The following is a 22029-nucleotide window of genomic DNA, read 5'->3' as shown; positions in this document are numbered from 1 at the left end:
CCTGTATTTATTGTGGCAAAATAGTGACTTAACAATGTTTATTTTTCTAATGAGATTTTAAATGGTTACAAGTGGTATAACTTTAGAAAGGTTATTTAATCTCTTTAGTCCCCAGGATTTTCTGTAAAATGTAGATAATAATAATGTCTACCTCACAGGTTTGTTATGAGGGTTTAATGTACATAAACATTTTCTTTGCATACTGCCCAACACAAAATACATAGTCCACAAGTTGTAGTTAGTAAGATTATAATTGCCTAGATGTTACACAAATTATATTGTATTTCAAGTATATGCTTTTACTTTTAGACTTCATACATATGCCAGCAAAATAGAATTTCCCAAATGGATTCTTTAACTTAATGCTAAGAATTTTCACATATTAAAAAAATTTTAGCCTGGCCGGCATGGCTCAGTAGTTGATCTATGAACTAGGCAGTCACAGTTCAATTCCTGATCAGGGCATAATGCCTGGGTTGTGGGACTTGATTCCTGGTCTGGGGTGTGCATGAAGTAGCCAGTCAATGATTTATCATTGATGTTTCTCTCTCTCTCCCCTGCTCCCTCCCTCTCTGAAATCAATAAAAATATATTTAAAAAACACAACAAAACAATTTTAAATATTGGTAGGCCAAACAGTAAAATGATTTCTTTAAATTATTATAGGTTTCATCACTGCATTGCCCAGGTCACGTTTCTTTTTTCCTTTGAAGTTTCCCAACCTCTAACACTGTCAGTCCATGGAAGATGACAGGGAAGTACATCCAAGTTTTGTGGAGTCTAAAGGTCATAAACTTTTAGGAGAATTTTAAAGGAAAAATAATATAAAATTATGAATTTAAAAATTGAGAGTATCCCTGCCAGTTCCTTACAAGGGGGTGTGAGGAGCCCTAAGTTATATTAGCATCATGGAAAATCAACTACTGCCTCTTTGCATGCCCCACCTCACTTTGCAATGTACCTTTAACACAATAGGTGCACAGGACAGATTTGTTGACTGGAATGGGAATTGAGACTTGAATAAGAATTACAGAATGTTTCAATATTACATATAGATCAAAGTGTTAGCTGCATTCATAGTAATCCCTTCATAGTGGTGATTTAGAAATATATAGCTGACAACATCCTATCTAATAAAAGAGAAACATGCAAATTGACTGTACCTCTGCTACGCCCACAAGCCACGCCCACCAGCCAATCAGAACGACTATGCAAATTAACCCAACCAAGATGGCAGCTGGCGGCCACAGAGATGGAGCAAGCAGGAGGCTTTTGTTGCCCTGACGGTGGAGGAAGCCAAGCTTCCCGCCAGCCCTGGCTGGCTGTCACCTCTGCTCAAGGCTACAAAGTTTCAATTATAGAAGACAAATAAATCCCAGATATCTGCTTCCAGCCAGCCTGGCCTCCGCTCACAGAGGTGCTGAAAAAAAAATGAAAAAAAGGAGAGGCTGGGAGCTTGGGTCGCTGGGGGACTTGGCCAGTCTGAAAACAGCCATCAGCCCCTCACCCAGGCTGGCCACACCTCCATGGGGTGAGGGTCCCTACTGGGGGGCCTTGACCAGCCTGCAAACAGCCATCAGCCCCTCACCCAGGCTGGCCAGGCACCCCAGCGGGACCCCTTACCCTGAAGGGGCTGTGGCCAGCCTGAAAACGGCCCTCAGCCCGTCACCCAGGCTGGCCAGGCATCCCAGCGGGACCCCCACCCTGATCCAGGACACCCTTCAGGGCAAACCAGCCGGCCCCCACCCGTGCACCAGGCCTCTATCCTATATAATAAAAGGGTAATATGCAAACTGACCCTTACAGCAGAATGACTGGGAATGACTGGTCACTTTGACACACACTGACCACCAGGGGGAAGATGCTCAATGCAAGAGCTGCCCCCTGGTGGTCAGTGCGCTCCCACAGGGGGAGCTCTGCTCAGCCACAAGCCAGGCTGATGGCTGCCAGCACAGTGGTGGTGGCAGGAGCCTCTCCCGCCTCCTCAATAGCGCTAAGGATGTCCGACTGCAGCTTATGTCTGCTCCCCGCTGGCAAGTGGACATCCCCCGAGGCCTCTGGGCTGCCAGAAGAATGTCTGACTGCTAGCTTAGGCCCGATTCCCCAGGGGGCGGGCCTAAGCCAGCAGGTGGATATCCCCCGAGGGGTTCCAGACTGCGAGAGGGCACAGGCCAAGCTGAGGGAGCCCCTCCCCCCGAGTGCACAAATTTTTGTGCACCGGGCCTCTAATGTTAAATATAAAGGACAAAATCCATCCCTGATTTTTCTTCTGATATCCATTACAACCCTTTGATGAAGAGACTACAAAAAGAATACACCCAGCTCCAACAAAACTTACTTGAGTCCTGCCAGCCTCACAATGGAGTTATTTACTCACTAAGTTATCTTTTTATGTTCTTACTCTCTAATATTATTCTATTAAAAATTGGAGAAGTTAGCTGTTAGTTTGAAACTGAGGGCATTTCAATGGTAAAGAAAAGAAACTTGGTCTCTTTAATAAGGGACCACTTTTCAAACTCTTTTGCCGATTTTGGACAACTGATGATTAAGAGTCTATGAGATCATTCCTAGCCAGTTTAAGCCCTGTCACTAGAAATTAAAAAGAAAAAGAAATTATTCCCTTGTGTTATTAAATCCAGAGAGGTGAAGTGCTGTTTTAAGTTTTGATTGCCAAAGAACAACAACGGAAAAAAGGAGGTGAATTGTACTTCCTGGTACATACTAACCATGACTGTTGTAAAGATCAGGCTACTTTAAAATGAGGAGACCTGAAGAGACATATGAAAACATGCTCAAAGTCACTAATCATCCAAGAGATGCAAATCAAAATGACAATGAGATATCATCTCACACCTGTCAGAATGGCTATCATCAACAAATCAACAAATGACAAGTGCTGGTGAGGATGTGTAGAAAAAGGAACCCTCGTGCACTGCTGGTGAGAATGCAGACTGGTGCAGCCACTGTGGAGAACAGTATGAAGTTTCCTCAAAAAACTAAAAATGGAATTCCCATTTGATCTAGTAATCCCACTTCTAGGAATATATCCCAAGAAGCTAGAAACACCAATCAGAAAGGATATATGCACCCCTATGTTCATAGCAGCACAATTTACCATAGCTAAGATTTGGAAACAGCCTAAGTGCCCATCAGAAGATGAGTGGATTAAAAAACTGGTACATCTACACAATGGAATAGTAAGCTGTGGTAAAAAAGAAGAAATTCTTACCATTTGCAACAGCATGGATGGAATTGGAAAGCATTATGCTAAGTGAAATAAGTCGATCAGAGAAAGATAAATATCACATGATCTCACTCATTTGTGGAATATTAATGAACAGCATAAACTGATGAACAAAAACAGATCTAGGGACAGAGAAGCATGGATCAGACCGTCAAACCTCAGAGGCAAGGCAGGGGAGTGTAGGGGGAAGGGGGAGAGATCAACTAAAGGACTTGTATGCGTGCATATAAGCATAACCAATGGACATAGACACTTGGGGGACGAGGGGGGATGGGGAGATAAGGACACATATGTAATACCTTAATCAATAAAGAAAAAAAAACATTTAAGGAAGAAATAGTACCAATTATACATAATCTGTTTCAGGAAAGTGTGGAGGAGGGAATACTTCCCAATTCCTTTTATGAAGCTATCCTTATCTATATATATAAAAGCCTAAGCAACCATTACAACCGATGACTGGCCGGTAGCTATGACATGCACTGATTTACCAGGAGGCAGACACTCAATGCAGGAGCTGCTTCCTGGTGGTCAGTGTGCTCCCACAGCCAACCTCCCATGGCCGGCCAACCTCCTGCAGTCCCTCCCTCTGGCTGGCTGGCCCCGATTGGGACTGGGCAGACTGTGTCAATTGGCCCCTATCGCTGGCCAGGCCAAGAGACCCTTCCCATGCACGAATTTGTGCACCGGGCCTCTAGTTCTGCTATAAACACCAAAGACTTTATAAGAAAGAAAAAATTAGAAACTAATATCTTTCCTTTCATGAGCATAGATGTAAAACGTCCTTTAAAAAAATCATCAAATAAAATCCAGGATTGCAAAAAAATAAAAAATAAAATAAAATAAAAAATGAGGATGCCTGTCTCTGCATCAGGCTGCTGCTGCTTTCTCACCATGAAAGTTTCTTACTTCCCTGCTACTGTCATCACGTCTTTAATTATTGCCCTTTAAGAAAGTTCGCTTCTTGTTTATTTCTTAACAGAAAGCTGGCACTTTCTAGGTGAGAGTATGAATCTGCATCTCTCACAGCTACTGAACCTCTTTTTCACCTGAACACCTTGTTGAGAACTATTTAGAAACCTGGCTTCATACTTACTTTCCAATAAAGAACAAAATGCTCCCGGCATGATAATTCTACTTAGGAATGGATAGATTCTCACATACTTAAATTCTGAAAGGTACATGAGATGGTCTGCTCTAAGCGACAGGTTGCCATGGTTACATTCTTCTGTGGCTCAGATGGGGATAGGGGCCAATTATCAAGTTTTGTTTGGTTGGTTTTAAGTAGTTTGTTACCTGGATACTCAACAAATAAGAAAACTGAAAAAAAAAAAAAAAAAAAAGACTTGTTTTCCTCTTCCCTAGAAAGGAAACAGTCATCGTAAAAAAAAAAAAAAAAAAAAAAAGCCCCTCAAATTCCCAACAACATAGTAAATTATTTAGTTCAGATAGAGTTTCTAAACTGTTGACTTTATTTAGAGACTAGCTCAAGGCCTGTGAACCAAGATAGCTTTAATGCTACGAATTGGAATTTTTGTTAACTCTGTTGATTCTATAATACCAGCTTTAAGTAATTCTCCTCCTTTCCAAATTTGTCTGGTGCTTTTCAGATTTGTATGCGTGTGTATTTGAATAGTTACTCCTTTTGTCAGTTTTGCTGCTTGGCCTTCCCCCCTCTCTCCCGCGGTGGAACTGGGGTTGTTAATTAATAATATTCCAGAGGCAATTTCTGGAGTGACTATTGGAAAACTCTTCTTAATTAACAAAATGATAAATTTCCCACTGCAGCAGTGCTGCAGTGAAGTTCATCTCTGTCATTCAAAATCCGTGATTCTGAAACATCCTCCGACATTTGTGTGAGGATGTTGGGCACTTAAATTCTGGATCTTTTATCAAAGGTTCCACAGGAAGCCAGAGAAGGAGAAATGAAGAGTGAAAAGGAGCAAGAAGAACTGGACGAAATTAAAATGCTATTCTGTCATCATAATAGTTCACATGGGCACTGTCAGGAGAGCATTTTAATTTTGTCAAGTGTGTCTGCTACTCATTTATTCCATCTCTGCTTGTTATCGAAGTTTCAGATTAAATGTAAAGATATGAATGTATTGCCATAATAAATTTATAAGTGGATATTTAAAGAGCAAGGATTTGAATGACACAAATGAACCTCGGTGTAGCAGAAAAGTGGGTAGGATATGCAGAAAGATGCCGCAGAAGTCAGAAATGACTGCTGGAATTGCCTTAATTAAAAAAAGATAGAAAGAAAGAAAGAAAAACTTGAGCTGCATGAGCCACCATAGAAGGTATCTTATATGAAATTAGGCTTACTTTACATTATTTATGCCACTTTAAAATAATCTAGTAAAAGCTTTCAAAAATCTGATTAAACTGTATTATTCAAATGTATGGCAAATACTTAGACAATGGAAAGCTAAGCTGTTAAATTTGGGGATAGAAGATAAGATTCCAGACAAAGTTAAAGCAGAATGTTATTAAAAATATGGATTAATTTGTAAGATAGCTTTAGAATAGAATTCATTTTTTGAAATTTTGTTTTGTTAAGTGAATAGTAATCCCAATGCAATAAACTGTAGAGATAACACTTTCTAAGGATGCCCTATTTTACTCCCATTTTGGGCCCAGTATTTGTTTAGATGTCATATCAAAACCATATAACCTGAGACAGTCTTCTGGGGTTCGCATAACACTGATATTCATAAAAAAAAAAGAAAGTGATGCAAAGCGGCACCCGCTACCGTTATATGACGTTTGGTTAGGACTCAGAGCACAAGCTTGGGAAGAAGCAATAGGGAGTTAGAATAAGGACACAGGATAAATTGACATGATCCTGAACAGACCTGACTTTTGTAATGACAATCAAACAGCAGATAACCCTGAAGGCATCTGAAAAAGAAGAATAAGGTGGTCATACTAGCAGAAATGAAAGGAGATGAGTAAGCTTTTCTGAAATGTCTGAACTGCTATTGAAAAGCATGTCCTTCAATTGTGACCAACACTTCTTTTTTCTTCTTGTGCCTGCTGCCTTCCGGCTAATATAAGGATTCACTTTTGCTTATCTGCTTTAACACAGGAGAACCCCAGTGAGGATAAAGTTATAAGGATTGTTAGGAAGAGGGAAAGAAAAATGCATACAAAAATAGCAATGGAAATTTCAGGAGAATAACATGAGAAGGACTTTATTTAGGCTGGTTTTCTGATTTTATCCAAATATTATTTCCAAAATAATATCTGACTTGGGCTTAAATGGTGAAGGAGAAAATGAAAAAGTTTCTTACTTAGCCTTAGATCCAGTGTTTGTTTTCAGTTCATTGTAGATAGTAAATTTCAGGAGGAGTTTAGTCAGTTAGCTTAGTGCTTAACAAAGAAGTGATAGAACTAATAAAAGTCATCATTTCAGTAGGCCCATTCAGTAAGTTGGAGTTAGGGGACAATGTTAGGAAAGAGATTTATTATAATTGGTGAACTGGTCCCGCCATCTGCCATCTGCAAACTATAAACACAGGAAAGCTGTTGATGCGGTTCCAATCCTAATCCAAAGCCCCGAGAATCAGATCTGATGGTGTAAGTCCCAGGCTAAGGGCAGGAGACCCATGTCCAAGATCAGTAGTTAGGATGAGAGATCGAATTCTCCCATCTTTTCCTTTTTCTTCTCTTCAGGCCTTCCATGATCCACAACCACCTTGGGGAGGGAAATATGCCTTGCTAAGTTTAGCAGATACAAATGTTAATTCCATCCAGAAATAGCCTGATGGAAACATTTAGAAATAATATTTAACCACATATCTGGGCATCCCGTGGTTCAGTTAAGTTGACACATAAAATTAATAATCACGGTCATGTACTCCTTTTTAGTTTTATTGCATTCTTTCTATTTTGTCTAACTCAAAATGCAACCTCCAATTCTTAAATCCCATAAAGCCCATGTGAACTCCTCTCTAAGTACTTCTCTGAGCTCATCTCCTACTAATTTTCCTTTTGCTCATTCTGTGCCTGATGTATGAACTTCTTTATTCTTTGAAAATATAGGAGCTCCATCCAGGGCCTTTCACTTACTGCTCTGTGTGTGTGTGAAAATTCACATATACCAGATATCAGCATTGCTTATTTTTACTTAGGTCTTTGCTCAAATATTCTCTTGTCATATACACACCTTTCTTTTCCTCTTTCGGTAAAATGGGAATCGTTTCCCCAACATCTCAACTCTCTGTTCCCTTTATTCTTCTTTGTTATTTCTCCATAGTACCACCCATTTGAATATGTTTTACCTGAATACATATTTCTATTTCCAGTCTCTTTCTACTGGAATATAAACTACATGAGAGTAGAGAGTTTGTTTTATTGAATGCTATATTCCCAGTAGTAGTGTTCTGTCACAGACATATATGAATTCAATATGTATACATATATTTGTGAGATGAATGAATGATAACGTGGTATGATATATGGAGGGGGTGTAAAATGTTATTGTATTTTTAAAAAATATATTTTATTGATTTTTTTGCAGAGAGGAAGAGAGAGTTAGAAACATTGATGAGAGAGAAACATCGATCAGCTACCTCCTGCACACCTCCTACTGGGGATGTGCCCGCAACCAAGGTACATGCCCTTGACCAGAATCAAACCTGGGACCTTTCAGTCCGCAGGCTGACGCTCCCTATCCACTGAGCCAAACCCATTAGGGCTGTTATTGTATTTTTAATTTGAATTTTCCTGAGTGAAGTGGGTGATATTGGATATATGTTCATATATTTATTGGGCATTGGGCTTTCCCCGTCTATGAATATTCATATTTTTTGCTCATTTTTCTATTGGGTAATTGCAGTTGTCTTATTTGTTGTATTTTTTTTTTATTCTGGATACTTTCTCCTTATCTGTTATGCACTATATAATTATCTTTACAAGGTTATATCTTGAAATTAAATGAATGTGTCTTTTAGCTAAGTTTATGGAATCTGTTGTCATAGCAAAGGTTTAAACTATAATATAGTCAATTTATTTTCTCATTAGGTTTATTATTTAAGACATAGTCTTTTTACTATGACATAGAATAATATCTAAAAATTTTTCCTAAAAGTTTTAAAATTTATCTTTCATATAATAGTTTCTTAAGCTGTCTAGAATTGATTTAGTAAGTGGTATGGAGAGGAATCTAATTTTCTTATTTGTTATTCTTATCTATAGACAAACAAGAAATTGTTTTCCATAAAATTTCCAAGAAATTGTTTATAGCAAAGTGACGTAGCACTTCCTATTAAATAATCTGTTCTTTACTCACCAAAGTCAAATATTTAGCTGTATGTCAAATTGCCATTTTTGGTAGGTACATTTCTGGGCTCTTCATTGTGTTCCATTGTCCAATAAGCCCCGCCTCCTCTTATCTTTCTTTTTCTTCAAACTGATAATAGTTATTTTTGTCTCTTTACTCTTAGATATAAATTTTTGTGTCTATTTGTCAAGTTTCATGAATAGTTGTGTGGCGTAAGACATACTTCTGACACTTCATGAAATGAGTTGGGTAGCTTTTTCTCTTTTCAAGTCCCTTGAACAGATTTCATAACATGGGAATTATCTGCTTATTGAAGGCTTATAGAATCATTTCTAAAATTTTCTCTATTAAATATTCTTTTCCCAAGAACTGGTTTTGGATTGATGATTTATATTTTTGTATATTGATGAATCCTTCAATTTTCCTTTTATTCCTTAGTCATTTTTGATAATGTATATTTTTCTAGAAAAGTGGTTCTTTAAATTTTATAAAATAGTCATTAACATTTTAATACTATTATTATTTAAAAAAATATCTACTCTTCTAGTCATTGTACTTATCTTTTAAAAAAATACTTCTACTACTTTTCATTTGTTCTCTCTCTTCTCTGGCTTTCTCAATCAGTCTTCTAAGTGTTTTTATACTAGTATTTCTTTCTTTTTTTTTTTTTTTAAGTATATTTTATTGATTTTTTACAGAGAGGAAGGGAGAGAGATAGATAGCCAGAAACATCGATGGGAGAGAAACATCGATCAGCTGCCTCCTGCACATCTCCCACTGGGGATGTGCCCGCAACCCAGGTACATGCCCTTGACCGGAATCGAACCCAGGACCCCTCAGTCTGCAGGCCAACGCTCTATCCACTGAGCCAAACCGGTTTTGGGTATACTAGTATTTCTAATGTACCAACTTTCATTTATAACTTTTTATAAATATATATATATATTTTTTATCGATTTCAGAGAAGAAGGGAGAGGGAGAGAGAGATAAAAACATCAGTGAGCAGAGAGAATCATTGATTGGCTGCCTCTTGCACATCCCACACCGGGATTGAGCCTGCAACCGGCCATGTGCCCTGACTGGGAATCAAACCATGACCTCCTGGTTCATAGGTCGATGCTCAACCTTTGAGCCACACCGGCTGGGCTCATTTATAACTTGTATAACTTTTCCTATTTAATTAACTTTAATTTTTGCTTATTTTTCTTTATTCTGCTCTTTTGCTGGTTTTTGGAGTTTATACCAGTTATTTTGGGTCATTTTTATTTTTTTAACAAATATATTTCGGATTATAAACTTCTTAGTATTGTGTTAGATGCATTTCACAATATTTAAAAAATGCAATTCTTTCACTGTCATTCAATTCTAAATATTTCATAATTCTCCTTTACTCTTTAACCAATACATTACTTAATGATTTGATCTTTATTACATGTTTTATTTAGAGATTTATTCTTTAACCTAAAAGCTATTTAAAATGTACTTTTATTTTCCAAAGATACACTATTGTATTTTTATTTTTATTTTTTTTATTTATTTATTTTTTTAAATATATTTTATTGATTTTTTACAGAGAGGAAGGGAGAGAGATAGAGAGTTAGAAACATCGATGAGAGAGAAACATCGATCAGCTGCCTCTTGCACATCTCCTACTGGGGATGTGCCCGCAACCAAGGTACATGCCGTTGACCGGAATCGAACCTGGGACCTTTCAGTCCGCAGGCCGACGCTCTATCCACTGAGCCAAACCGGTTTTGGCTGTATTTTTATTATTTGTTTCTTACTTAATATGGTCAGAGAACATGATCTGTGGGATAGTGATCTTTTTTATATTTGTTGAGATTTCTTTGTGACCTAAGACCAAGGCAATGTATGTAAAGTTTCTATATGTGCTTAAAAATAATGTGTTTTTTTTTATATTTTCAGAAGTATAGTGTTCTAAATGTATCTGATAAGAGAGGTATTTAAAATTTTTAAAAAAATCTATATATCTTTTTAATTTTTTTGGTCTGTGTTGTTATTTTAAGAAAGAGTAATGCTAAAATATCTCATCTTGATTGAGACATCATTAGTATTTTTCTTGTAATTAATTTATCTACTTAAAGTTGTCTTTTAGGTATATGTAAGGTCAATTATAATATCCTACTGGTGAATTGTTTTAATATTATGTAGGTTCCTTTTTTATCTTCACTAATGCTATTTGCACTCAATTTTATTTTATCTGCTATTGATCTAGCTTTGTTTTGTTTAATATTTACTATGAATTAACTGTATACCCTCTCTCTGAGAAATTGCCACATTATCACATTTATCTAGCCACTGGCTGGGGTCCTAATTCAAACTAAGATATTACTCAATACCAGAATATTGCCAACTACAAGATTTCAAATATTGCCTTTTCCTGATTTCATGATTCCACGAGGTTTGTGAATTTTGGATTGTTTCATTCAGGGTCAAGTTTAATATTTAGATTTTTCCTAGGTTGGTCATAGATTCTTCTTATGGCTCACAGTGAAGGATCCTGGATGGCTTGTAGTTGAGTCAGCTAGGGTAAGATACAAGACTTTTAAACATTCTGTACCAATATGCACTTTCTCTCATTTATAATAGGTTCCCAAGGAACTGAAAGATAATGTGTAAGAGAACCTGCAGACTGATGACATGAGACATTCAGATAAAGTTTCCCTGAATAATGTGGAAATGAGGGAAATAAGATGTCCCTAGACCTAGAGAGTGAAGTTAAACTAAAATTTTTGCATACCTGTATCAATGCTGGGAAATGTTAAGTTGCTTCAACGATGCACCATAGCAAACTGTATCCTGAATAAAGGTATTAAAGACAGAAGTTGTCCATCTGTAAGCGGAATAGTCAGCCTTGAAGTCTAGAGAAAGGAAAGTCACAGAGATAAACTTGTGGATGTATCCATGCAGCTTTCCCAAGGGAGGAAACCCTCCTTAGCTAAAAGGCTTTTGAGCTGTGTGGTCCCATTTACTAAACCATGATTTCTGAGGAAAAGACTACAGCAGGTTGTAGCCACTAGCCTGTAAGTATCCCAGCCTCATAAAAACATCATCTCCATTACCTTCAAATGGAGACACAAGATTTTCGTATCCTGATGCCATTAAACATTGATTTAGCTAACTGAATCCACTTATTCTAATTTCATGCTCATTGAGCAAGTTCTTGTTTATTATTTGGTTTCCCATATTGGTCTGGATTTAGAGAAAATTTGGCTGGTCAACTGGATATAAGTATTCTGATTGCTGAAGTAAAAGTATTTCACATTGTAAATTTATAACTTAAAGTGTTCTGATTATGATTTTGCTTCCCATGTGTCCTTTTAAAAAAGTGATACTGCAAATAGTTAAAAAAAAAAAGCAAAGGCTTTTATTTGGAACATATAGACTCATTTCTAAATCACTTTTATGGTTTTCCATTTTACTATACCTTAATAAACATATCATTAATTTAAGTTGTTTGCTGTGTTTTGCTATACAAACAATACCTAAGTATCTCTTTACATACCTTGTGAATTATAAATAAATTAAAAAGTTGCATGTAATGCTTCTTATTTTCAAGAAAGAATGCATCTATCACATATATGTGAGTATTCTGGTACATGCCTAGGTATATTGCATTGGGGTTTACATTACACTGTGTATCTATCTATATCTATATCTGTGTGATGTTGTATTGATGGAGCTTATATAGCAGTCTTATGACTGATTCACTGAGGGAGTTAACATAAGCCTGCCTTGGAGAGATGAAATTTTTTACAGGCCCCGAAAAAGTTAAGCATTTGAGTCTGCAGGTATAAGGAGCAGGGCCTTGATTAAGGAAAATTCTCAAAGATGATGTATGTGACCCTGGGGCTTCCTGTGAGAACTTTCCCAGGTGACATTCTGACATCACAATATATTTTAAAATGTGTATTGTATATTTTATCATTTGCTTAAGTAGGTTACAGAAAAAAATGGTGAAACCACCCAATTTTTCCCACCTTAGTTTATCTCCCAGTTCTCTGATTCCAGCACAGCTTTCTGATTTTCTGCTTAATCCAGAGCTAAAAGAACTGGTCACATGATTCCCTCATCATTTACTATGATTGCTCCCCTGCTTTATGTCTTATTCACATAGACTTTGGTGCACAAAGACTGTGGTTGAATTTATTGCCTTCCACTTTTCTGAAGATTACAGTTCTGCCTAATAACAATCAACACAACTATCTATACTAATAAATGGTAATATGCAAATTGGTTGTGACACCCTGACAGTCTCAGCCAGTATGCAAATTGACCATCACTCCAACACACAAGATGGCCACTCCCATGTGGTCAAAGATGGCTGCCACAAGATGGCCTGCAGGGGAGGGCAGTTGGGGGCAACCAGGCCTGCAGGGGAGGGCAGTTGGGGGTGACCAGGCCTATAGGGGAGGGCAATTAGGGGTGACTGGGCCTGCAGGGGAGGGCTGTTGGGGGCGCCAAGGCCTGCAGGGGAAGGCCATTGGGGGGGGACCAGGCCAGCAGGGGAGGGCAGTTGGGGGTGATCAGGCCAGCAGGGGAGGGCCGTTGGAGGCAACCAGGCTGGCAGGGGAGGGCAGTTTGGGGCGATTGGGCCAGCAGGAAACAGGTAAGCATTGGTCAGGCTGGCAGGGGAGTGATTAGGGGGTGATCAGGCTGGCAGGCAGAAGCAGTTAGGGGCAATCAGACAGGCAGGCAGGCAAGCAGTTGGGAGCCAGCAGTCCTGGATTGTGAGAGGGATGTCCGACTGCCCGTTTAGGCCTGATCCCACAACTGGCAGTCGGACATCCCCCGAGGGGTCCCAGATTGGAGAGGGTGCAGGCTGGGCTGAGGGACACCCCCCCCCCCCCCCCAGTGCACAAATTTCATGCACCGGGCCTCTAGTTTTCATATAATGTGCATTTGCCATGCCAAAGTTGATTGGTCCAAAGTTAGATATCCTACCCAAGCTAGGCAATCAGTTTTTAACTGAGAATAAGAACTTATACGTATACTAGTGGCCCAGTACATGAAATTCATGCACATTAAAAGGGAATTAATTAGAGGAAATATTTTAATATTTCTATTTGCCCATTTTCTATAATAGAAGTGTCATAGATGAAAGAGAATTAGTAAAATGTATATGAAAATCTTCCTCCTGTCACAGAGTCTGGGGCAAGCCGCGGGACCCAGAACCAAATCCCTGCCCACCCACGTGCACCTCGAAATCACGTGAGATCCAGACCCGGCCAGCCCTACCCCCATCAAGCCCCACCGGGGGGAGGGGGGACAGCCTCAGGTTCCCCAGCCTGGCGCCGAGAAGGGTCCCTGGCCTGGTGCTGGCGGAGGGCGTGGCCTGAGGTCCCTAGCCTGGTTCTGGTGCGGGGGGCATGGCCTGAGGTCCCCCATCAACCCCCACTGGGCGGGGGGCACGGACTGACATCCCCCGTCAAGCCCCACCAGGCAGGGGGTGCAGCCTTAGGTCCCCCACCACAGCCTGGTGCCACACAGCCTCAGGTCCCTGCTGATTGCTTGTACAGCTCATTACAGGTACCCTGCCTCCACTGTGGGCGCAGCCATATTGTGTTATGAGAACCCTGCCTCCACTGTGAGTGCAGCCATCTTGTGACGGCATGATGGAGAGAGGGTCAATTTGTATATTACCTCTTTATTATATAGGGTGTACATTCTACATAAGTTTTCTAAATTATTTTAATTCCAAACAACTTAAAGCAGGTAGTTGGTTTAGACAGATATTTTGACAAGAATAAATGTATGAGTAAAAAGAGATGTGATAATAAGAGTTGAGGAGAGAATACTTCCCAAATTTTGATCCCTTAGTTCTTGGTTTCAGCGTGTTTCTTCCCGAAGCTCAGCTGCATCTCTGTTTTTGAGATTCTTTATCCTCATACTAAATTTTGCCTTCTTTTCATAAAGCTAGCTTAAAAGGGTTTCTGTTAGGACTATATGAGGAATCACATGTTCCATTCTATCCTCTTTCTACGACTCTGTCTTGAATACAAAGCTGTGACCCTGAGTCAGAATTTTCTCCAAAGTCTTCCAACCCACATACCAAATTCAAAGTGGTTTATCAGATGTAAAATTACTTCTACTATTTGTGAAGTTATTTCATGAAATGAAAGCTTGCTCATTTTCACTGAAAATTAATTCCCATGTAAAATATTCTGATGTATTTTATACTCATGGATTTTTTTAAAGTAAAAACTGCACAATTATTAAATAACTGGGAACATTACATATTTATCTCTATATCTAATAAGTATGCACAGGCATAGACACATGTGCACACGCACACACACATACACTTATTTTTTCTCCTAGGCTAGAATTTCAAACAATTTTGTGTGAATTTTAATGTTCATAGCAAAAACTGAAGCTTTTTTCCACTTAAGGAGTTGCGCTATTACCTTTTAAAATTTCCCAGTAGAGTTTCAGAGAATAAAAAGGATTCTTTTATAGAAGAAAAATCTCTTCTTTTATTTTTGTCTGTACTATAAATGTCTATTTAGTTCCAGTGTATACTCCAGTTTAAAATATCTGTGTGCATGAGTTTGTATATGTGTATGAGGAAAAACACACTATGAGTAAAACCCCTAGTCATACAGGCCAATATTCTGTTTCTGACAATGAGTTCAAATGAGTTTGGCAAGAAGACCCATTTGTCCTCTATGGAGTAAGCTCAAGGGGCTAAGGATATTGGAGTTGAAGGAAGGAAAGGGAAGGTTCTCCAGAAAATGTTTTATTTGAATTATTTTAATACATTTTCTGAACTTTTCACTCTGAAAATTTATATATCATTTACTTCATTAAAGCTCAAAAATAAAAACATAAGTAGAACAAAGGAAGAGCCACACAGACACCTAGTGTAGGTCTTCAAACAGACTCAAGTCAATCCATGGCCAGTGCTCCAATATAAGACCTCTCACGTGAGGATAGTGTCCCAGCCCTGGGACTCACTGCAATTGTCTGCAGTCTTTAAAGACCTCAGAGGTTCCACAGCCATAGAATTCTATTCTGATGCCCAGTAGAACTCTAACAGCTAAAGAGTCTTCCCAGATAAAACTCTGTTATTTCTTTGACTTCTTTTGGGGATGGGTAGAAAGGCTAAATTTAGACATTAAGCTCCAGCCACGTTCAAAGAGCAATTCATGTTATCAAGTAAAAACACCGTGTATGTTGATACTGATGAGGATGCCACTTAGTATCTTGTTTTTACATTACTTATATTCATTAAAATTCATAGGCATTAAGTTTGTAAAAACTTTAAAGCAAGAAAATATTTCAAGACTAACATACTTGTTCTCCATATCTTCATTTTATATTTGAGAGAACAGATAGTACAACCTAGACAATTTTAAAGACCATAAAGGTGATTGCTATAGGAATTCTTTTGTTTAAACCATATGTTATAGAAATATAAATCTATATATTTTCTAGAGTTGTAATCAAAATAACCTTTTCAAAATGGAGATCTATATCAACTTCCCTTATTAATGTCAATGAACTTTGGCTATCCTACCCATAATATCATGGAATTTATCAAGTTAGAAAGCAGTCTATTCTATGTATGCCTAAATTTAACAGAGTGTCCTTTTTAGAGTGAGCTATTCTTATTTTCTGCATAGTCAGGTATATGTTACTTTCACTTGACTATTACACAAAGTATTACAACACCATTGATGAATCTAATCAACCCAGGTGCTTAAAATCATGTAGGCACTAAATTTTCAAGCAGAGAAATGAAGAAAAACCCACTTCTTTCTTTTAATTAAGATCATTGTAGGTTTATACTTTGAGCACCAATGCATCTGAACAGAGTAATAATAGACAAACACTGACTAGACAAAGTTTAGATGACCTTTCCTTTCTCAAAGGTAAGCATCCCAAGAAGCACTGTGACAAATAGTGCTGAAACCATAAGCTTATTGGATTCATTGCCTCTCCAGATGGAAACAAACAAACAAACAAACAAATAAGATAAGACCAATCGTGCGTCCATGCAAGGGAGGAATAGGAGTTAAACTGACTGAGTAAAAATTGAGACTGGTACAGACTTCCTTGACAGATTCTGCCCTATCACATGATAGACATGAAAGAAAAATGAAGAAAACTCTTTTTCCTTTAAGATTTATCAACATTTAATTCTTCTATGCCTTTTCATATGCCCTTTTGTTTACTCTACAGAACTTCTCACTCCCTTTTTGTGTCTAACTGTATCCTGCACAAATGCATCTACTGGCCAACAGGCTTAGCAATGTCAAATCTATATCCTATCTAATAAAAGAGAAACATGGTAATTAGCCGTAACTTCGCTACCCTTCCCATTGGCTAATCAGTGAGATATGCAAATTAACTGCCAACCAAGATGGCGGCCGGCAGCCAGGCAGCTGATGCGAACAGGGAGGCTTGCTTGCTCCAGTGACGGAGGAAGCCAGGTTCCCCGCCTGCCTTGCCGGCCTCTCAGCTGCTCTCTAAGAAACATTGTTACAAATATAGAAGCTAAACAAAACCCCAGAAACCTGCTTTCAGTCAGTCGGGATCTGAGCTAAAGCTGGCTCTCAGCTCCAGTGACAGCCATAGACGGTAAATAAATCCCAGAATAAAAAAGAAAAAAGAAATAAAAGAGAGGTTGGGAGCTTCAGTTACCCGCCAGCCTGAAAACGGCCCTCAGCCCCTCACCCAGACTGGCCAGGCACCCCAGTGGGGACCCCCGCCCTGAAGGGGGTGTGACCAGCTGCAAACAGCCATCATCCCCTCATCCAGGCTGGCCAGGCACCCCAGTGGGGACCCCCACCCTGAAGGGGGTGTGACCAGCTGGAAACAGCCATCATCCCCTCTCCCAGGCTGGCCAGGCACCCCAGTGGGGACCACCACCCTGAAGGGGGTGTGACCAGCTGAAAACAGACATCATCCCCTCACCCAGGCAGGCCAGGCACCCAAGCGGGACCCCCACCCTGATCCAGGACACCCTTCAGGGAAAACCAGCCGGCCCCCACCCATGCACCAGGCCTCTATCCTATATAGTAAAAGGGTAATATGCCTCCCAGCACCGGGATCAGCGGAGCCGCAAGGCCTCCCGACCCCGGGATCAGCAGAGCTGCGAGGCCTCCCAAACCCGGGATCAGTGGAGCCGCAAGGCCTCCCGAACCTGGGATCAGCGGAGCAGCGAGGCCTCCTAGCACTGGGATAAGCGGAGCAGCGAGGCCTCACTGCCCCTGTGTCAAGCGGAGCCGCGAGGCCTCCCAGCACTGGGATCAGCGGAGCCGTGAGGCCTCCTGGCCCCTGGAGCAGCGTGACAGGGGCCAGCGCCCAAACCCCCTGATCGCTCTGAGGCTCTGTGTGTGACTGGGGGTGGGGCCACAACCTCCCTATCCGCCCTGCTCTGTTCATGACAGGGGAAGGCGCCCCAACCCCCTGATCGGCCCTGCTCTGTGCCTGATAGGGGGTAGCTCTCCAACCCCCTGATCCACCCTGTTTTGTGTGTGACAGGGTGCGGCACCTCAACCCCCCCATGGGCTTTGCTCTGTGTGTGATGGGGTGGAGCCGCAACCTCCCCATCGGCCCTGCCCTGAGTGTGACAGGGGGGAGTACCCCAACGCCCTGATCCGCCCTGCTCTGTGCGTGACAGGGGGTGGTGCCGCAACCTCCCCATCGAACTTGCCTTGAGTGTGACAGGGGGCGGTGCCCCAACCCCCCAATCGGCCCTACCCTGAGCGTGACTGAGGGTGGCATCTCAACCTCCTGATCCGCCCTGCTGTGTGGGTGACAGGGGGGAGCTCCCCAACCCCCTGATCAGCCCTGCTCTGTGTGTGACAGGGTACGAAGCCCCAACCCCCCTGATGGGCCCTGCTCTGTGCGGGCTCTTTATGTGACAGGGGTGGCGCCACAACCCCCTGATCTGCCCTGCTCTGTGCATGACAGGGGGCGGTGCCCCAACTCCCCAGTCGGCCCTGCTCTGAGCCCGACCAGGGGCTGCGGGGAAGGCACCTAGGGATTGGGCCTGCCCTCTGCCACCCGGGAGCGGGCCTAAGCCAGCAGGTCATTATCTCCTGAGGGGTCGCAGACTGTGAGAGGGCACAAGTGGGGCTGAGGGATACCCCGCCCCCCTGCCAGTGCACAAATTTTTGTGCACCGGGCCTCTAGTCTACACTAATAAAAGAGAAACATGGTAATTAGTGTACGACCGCTACCCTTTTCATTGGCTAATCAGTGAGTATATGCAAATTAACTGTCAGCCAAGATGGCGGCCGGCAGCCAGGCACTGAAGCGAGCATGAGGCTTGCTTGCTGCGGACTCCAACGTTCCCCGCCTCACTTGCCGGCCTCTGAGCTACAACTCTAAGCAACTATGTACTATATTGCAAATAAGAAGATAAACAAAACTCCAGAAACCAGCTGGACTGAAAGCCAGGCAGACCGAAACTTTGTATCGATGTTTTCAGCAGCGAGGCCTCAGAGCTAAAGCTGGCCCAGAATAAAAAAAAAAAAAGAAAACAAGGAGCTGTTGGAAGCTTCAGTCACTCACTTCCAGAAAACAGCCCTCAGCTCCTCACCCAGACTGTCCAGGCACCCCAGTGGGGACCTCCACCCTGATCCAGGACACCCTTTAGGGCAAACCAGCCGTCCCCGACCCATGCACCAGGCCTCTATCCTATATAGTAAAAGGGTAATATGCCTCCCAGCACCGGGATCAGCGGAGCAGTGAGGCTCCCAGCACCGGGATCAGCGTGACAGGGGGCAGCGCCCAAACCTCCTGATCACCCTGCGGCTCTGTGTGTTACAGGGGGCAGGGCCACAACCTCCCTATCTGCCCTGCTCTGTGCCTGATAGGGGGAGCTCCCCAATCCCCTGATAGCCCTGCGGCTCTGTGTTTGACAGGGTGCAGCGCACCAACCCCCTGATCAGCCCTGCTCTGTGCATGACAGGGTACGGAGCCCCAACACCCCTGATGGGCCCTGCTCTGTGCATCACAGGGGGTGGTGCCGCAACCTCCCCATCGACCCTGCCTTGAGTGTGACAGGGGGCGGTGCCCCAACCCCCCAATCATCCCTACCCTGAGCGTGACTGAGGGTGGCATCGCAACCTTCCAATCCGCCCTGCTCTGTGCATGACAGGGTGGCGCCCCAACTCCCCAATCTGCCCTGCTCTGAGCCTGACCAGGGGCTGCACCTAGGGATTGGGCCTGCCATCTGCCACCTGGAAGCAGGCCTAAGCCAGCAGGTCGTTATCTCCTGAGGGGTCCCAGACTGCGAGAGGGCACAGGCCGGGCTGGGGGCCCCAGCCACCCCCCCGCCGAGTGCACAAATTTTTGTGCACTGGGCCTCTAGTATATATATAAAAAGCCAGTGTCTGTGATGACCGTGATGACCAAATGACCGGTCACCATGAGGGCGTGTGGGCAAGGTGGCGAATGTGGAGCAGCAGAGGGCAGGTGGGCAGGGCTGCGAGCACGGTGGCAGTGGGTGGGTGGGCAGGGCTGCAAGTAGCTGTGGGCTACTGCATGTGATTTCATGCGCTGGGCCTCTAGGAGATTATAAAAGTGCCTTGATGGCAGACATGTCTTATTCAACTCTAGATAGGTAGTAGCCTCATTTCTGACATCGAGGAGATAATTTATATTTATTATATGAAGGAAGGAGAGAATAGCAAATATTATCTTATTTTTTGTTCATGATGCACCATTTTTCATTTTTATTTAGCCTATGAAGATTGCCACACTAAGAGTTTTATATAAATTGAAAGTTCTAGAAGATTGAGAGTTTAATCTCATCAAACACCAAGGTCATTAACTTTAAATATATTTAAAAAAAATATTTTTGAATTACAGTTTACATTCAGTATTTTTTTGTATTAGTTTCAGGTGTACAACATAGTGGTTCAACAATAATTTCTTTACAAAGCATTCCCCCTCATATTTCCAGTACCCACCTGCACCATACATAGTTATTACAATATTACTGACTATATTTACTATATATTTACTATATACTATGCTGCACTTTACATCCTCATGACTATTTTCTACTACTGATCTGTACTTTTCAGTCTCTTTACCTTTTTACCCAGTCCCCTCACTCACCACCCCTCTGGCAACCATCAGTCTGTTCTCTGTACCTATGAGTCTGTTTCTGTTTTGCTTATTTGTTTATATTGTTTTTCAGATTCCACATAAATGAAATTGTATGGTATTTGTCTTTCTCTGACTTATTTCATTTAGCATAATACCATTTAGGTCTGTCCATGCTGTTTTCCACAGTGGCTGCACCAGTATGCATTTCCACATCCTTACCAATGGTTATTTGTTGATTTATTGATGATAGCCATTCTGACAGGTGTGAGGTGATATCTCCTTGTGGTTTTAATTTGCATTTCTCTTATAATTAGTGATGTTCGGCATTTTTCATATGTCTGTTGGCCATTTGTATGTCCTCTTTGGAGAACATAGGTTGTCTCCCATTTTTAAATTGGATTGTTTGGTCTTTTTATTTTTTGGTGGTGTGTTATATGACTTCCTCATATATTTTGGGTGAGAACATTCTCTTATTGAAAGTAACTTATTCTTCTTTCTGAGCAGCAACTTGTTCCCAGATATAATTCACCTAGGTTGGCTTGAACTCTGCAGTTATTTCTGCTCTTCTATTATTGAAATCTTATCTGCCCTGGCCAGGTGGCTTGGTTGGTTGGAGCATAGTCCCGTAAACCAAGAGCTCGCAGATTTGATTCCTGATCAGGGCACATACCTAGGTTGTGAGTTCCATCCTAGCTGGGTGCATATGGGAAGCAACTGATCAATGTTTCTTTCTCATATTGATGTTTCTCTCTCTCTCTCTCTCTCTCTCTCTCTCTCTCTTTCTCTTTCTCCCTCTCTCTCTCTCAAAATCAATAAAAAAGTTATCTTTGGTTAAGGATTAAAAACTATCTTCTCTCTAAGAGCTCAGAACATAAGGGTATGAAATGAGAATCAAGTTCAATAAGTAGATGGATACTAGATATAAGGAGATATGTGTCATGAAGCTTGTTTTATGACTCTGCTTTATTGTTCACAGTGGCAAAAAAGTGAAAGAGTGATACAACACATGGTATATAACCATTACCACTGAAGCATTTTGTATTGCTTTCTGTGAGTACATTGTCACTGATCTAATTTTCACTAAATGTTAATCAGTTTCTATGCTAAAAATACATTGAGCTGAACAATGGATTAAGAAAGATGTTGTTCTAAATCCCATCTTGTACTTTTCATTTAATGGGTCTAAATTCCTTAAACTATCAGCCTTTAAAATTGACTTGTAGAAATCTGAAGTTACGGCTCTGAATCTCTTTGGAGGGGGTGCTTATGAATATTAACTGTACCTTAAGATGCACTGTGTTGGTACAAGACTCATTTGAGCACAGAATTAGTGAGAGGTGAATGACGAATAATGGGCTCAGTGTTTGGAGTTTAAATATTCGAAAGAACAGACTCTGTATGGTATTGT

This window comes from Myotis yumanensis, unplaced genomic scaffold (assembly GCF_028538775.1).
Source record: "Myotis yumanensis isolate MYYU_CA2020_CCGP unplaced genomic scaffold, mMyoYum1.0.hap1 SCAF_4, whole genome shotgun sequence".
Lineage (NCBI taxonomy): Eukaryota > Metazoa > Chordata > Mammalia > Chiroptera > Vespertilionidae > Myotis > Myotis yumanensis.
This window is presented reverse-complemented; position numbering follows the sequence as displayed.